At 40.7% G+C, this 3,234-nt stretch overlaps 1 long non-coding RNA gene across 1 annotated transcript; it reads right to left on the bottom strand.

Moving 5' to 3' along the window:
• Window positions 1-569: 569 nt before the first annotated feature.
• On the bottom strand, window positions 570-1,360 carry LOC119197966 (uncharacterized). Its single transcript, XR_005114468.2, has 5 exons — window positions 1,293-1,360; window positions 1,094-1,182; window positions 905-1,010; window positions 724-829; window positions 570-648 (listed from the first exon to the last, which is right to left on the bottom strand). It is a non-coding gene; the product is annotated as an uncharacterized LOC119197966 (long non-coding RNA).
• Between the last annotated feature and the right edge of the window lie 1,874 nt (window positions 1,361-3,234).

Below are 3,234 nucleotides of genomic sequence, written 5' to 3'. Positions count from 1 at the left end.
TCTCCCAAGATGGACACAAGTGCAATAGATGTCTTGTGTACAGAATGATCAGCATAAGAGCTACAAAATGTATATGACAAAACCACAGAAGGAGGCAAGACCAGGGTTCAGATCTAACCATGATCTGCGGTGACCTGTGAAAAGACAAAGCACAAAGACTCTGGTGAAGTAGGATGGCTGGCATTCAATAGGGGGCCCAGCAGACAGTGGCAGGTGTGATTGTCTATGGTTATTGATTTTACAACATGTCTTATCTTCCAGTTTGTTATGTATTGTCATAATGTTATGTTAGAGTTCTCTGTATTTAGATTGGTGTAGTTTATTCCCCCCACTACACAGATCAGGAGCAGTGCAAAGACAAGGCTAGCATAGAGTTGGAGAGCTTCAGCCATACTTATCCTACATTAGAGATAACATGCAGGACAGCAGAAGTCCTGCTGCAATGGGGGTGTTCCAATGCAGAGCCAGTGGAACCACAGCCAACATGTTGTGCACTGGATCTAAGAAGCATTGCAGTAGATAAGTATATTACATTTGTAAGATTACAGAACGGCAAGTTAAATCTTACCCAGTTATCATGCCCATCTCTCTTTGACCCTGGACTTTGCTGTGCATTCCCACATGCCCTGTATATATCTGTCAGGTTTTCTAGCACATTACACAAGTATGATTACTTCCTCAATAACATTCCAATTCATATGATAGAAACAGAAAGAGACCAACTTGAGTCAGAGACCAGTCTACATGCTATTTCTCTCCTCAACTGTGTAATGGAAGCCTCGTCAGTAGAGAAATCTATCAGACCACCACTAAGAATTAGCTCTGCAAACTACAGAAGATCGAGATGTTACTCATATATAGTAAGTAACATGCAGAATTCAACAATGGTCAGTTGCACTCTTACCTTGCAGACAAGGGCCCCACAGGAGGTTGAGTCCTGTTGTTTTGGATGGCTTAGTGTACAACAAGTCCACCGAGAAATATGCACATTTCTATGTCTCATGAAAGCTCTGTTAAGTATAAAACATTTAGTTTTGTTTTGTAAAAAAGAAAATATTTTTCTTGCCATTTTAACTGCCAATTTGTAGCTTACCTTGTCACATCCTTGCATTTATTTAGGTGATCCGGAGTTTCACCTAAAGGATCAAGGTAAAGCACCCGCTTCTCCTTTGGATAAATAACCTTCACAATACATTTCAATGAAGGTAAAGAGTATTAATTATCACATTCAGTCAGCTAGTTTACCACACAACACTCTGAACACTATAAAATGTCAATATATGAATTCTCACCACAAGTGTCCAGTGCTGTTTGTCACAAACCGGTCCTATGAGGATGTCGAAGGCCATGGGGTCAAGCTGAAAACATGTACAATGAATGAAACTGTGGCTTGAATCCATAATATTGTTTAAATTGACTTCAAAAAGTGTTACCTTTCCCAATCCTCTAAATGATCCTTGCCAATGAGACACAATTGTCTTTCTGTTCCTTCTTGTTGCTTTACAATTATATGCAGGAATGCATTCAAAACCTTAAATGACAATTGTGGATTGTTACTTTTTATGCTATCACAAATGAAAGACATGATGTATTTAGTGTCTGTACCTCACTCTCCAGCTGCCTCCCTGGGGCCAAATTTTGAAGGTCCGTGGCAAAAATCTTGTAAGGCCCCACTTTGCTCCACAGTACACCTTTACGTTTTCCCGCCCATATGTCAGCGATGACTGAGATTAGAAAAAAAGAGTCGTTTACAGAGGCCTCATTTGGACTTTGATGACCTATCAAGTCCCAAAACATCAGTAAACTGTCCTTGTATTGAAAGTGTATTGACGTTTATACTCCTATTCCTCTGGGGAGGCAGGTGCATGCCATGACGGGGGACTGGAGCTCAAGGAGTCTGATTTTGGGGGTACAGACGAGGATTGGGGAACCCTCAAACACCTTAAGGGGCTGGGCTGCAGTGATGGAGGAGAAGTGTATGTGGCAGCAATCCATTTTGCTGGTATCCGCACACCTCTTCAGATGGTCAATGTTGATTTTGCCAACATGTTACCCTTGTAAGGTCATCAGGTCAGCACTCTTCCCATCTATATTTGTCACTGTGTATGGACCCAGTAAGTCCGTTTCCAGCTTCCCCCCTTTACTCTGTTCTTCCCGGATATTTTTTCGCAAAACTTTCCCCCACTACAAAGCTGTCATCCTCCCCCTTTACAAGTTTCCTCTTTGGCACTTTTTCCTGCATCTCTGCAATGTTTGCCTCCACTTTATTATAGACATCTTTCAGGTCGTTAGTGTGGGGGCAGACGTCCTCATTTGTCATAGTACATTGATCCCTTCCTCAGATATCTGTATCAAAAGGTGAAGAAAAATAAGACACATTACAGCAAAAGATATATACATATATAACCAGCTTGTACTGCTGTAAAAGGCAATCATACCTGCCACTTATCTGGTATTTCAGACGGGTAACGGGCCTCCCTTCCATACATTAAGTAGTAAGGGGAGTATTTCGTTGTCAACTGCTTTTTTGTTTGTAAGCCAAATACAGTTGGCTTTATGTATTTGTCCCAGTCACTCGAGTGGTCCTGCACCATTTTCTTCAAAGATCTGAAATAACAAAAAGGAAATTAGTCATTCACTATGTATGGTATATCACAAGCGTTTTTATTTGAATATATTTTGTAGAAAAGTCCATTTTACCCTTGAATTGTGCCATTTAGCTTTTCGACCAAGCCATTGGTTTGAGGGTGGTAGGGATTCCAAGATTTTCACACAATCCTGAGTTGATCTACAATATGCATAAAGAGGGAAAGAAATATCATTACCATGGTGCTATTTCCATTGTTGATAAGACAAAAAAATCAAATACACAAATGCCTCAGAATTCAACTTACTTTGTTGACAAACTCTTTTCCACGGCCGGTCAGGATGCGTTTTGGGGCGCCATACTTATAAAAGAAATCCATAATGCACTGTGTGACTTCTTCTGCTCCCTTCGTTCTTAGTGGGTAGACTTCTAGCCTTTTTGTGAAGTAGTCCACCATCACACATATGTACATATAACCATTGTTGGTGCATTTCAGCTTTCCAACAAGGTCCATTCCCACAAGTTCAAAGGGCTCAGTCACCTTAGAATGCAAACCAAAGCTCAACACCAACAATACTGTACTACATGTTCCATTTAATGTTTATTGACCTCGATGGGTTTGTAATGAATTTCCTCCTCTTTTTCTG

Source organism: Pungitius pungitius, chromosome 11 (assembly GCF_949316345.1).
Source record: "Pungitius pungitius chromosome 11, fPunPun2.1, whole genome shotgun sequence".
In the NCBI taxonomy this organism is placed as follows: Eukaryota; Metazoa; Chordata; class Actinopteri; order Perciformes; family Gasterosteidae; genus Pungitius; species Pungitius pungitius.
This window is presented reverse-complemented; position numbering and strand designations above follow the sequence as displayed.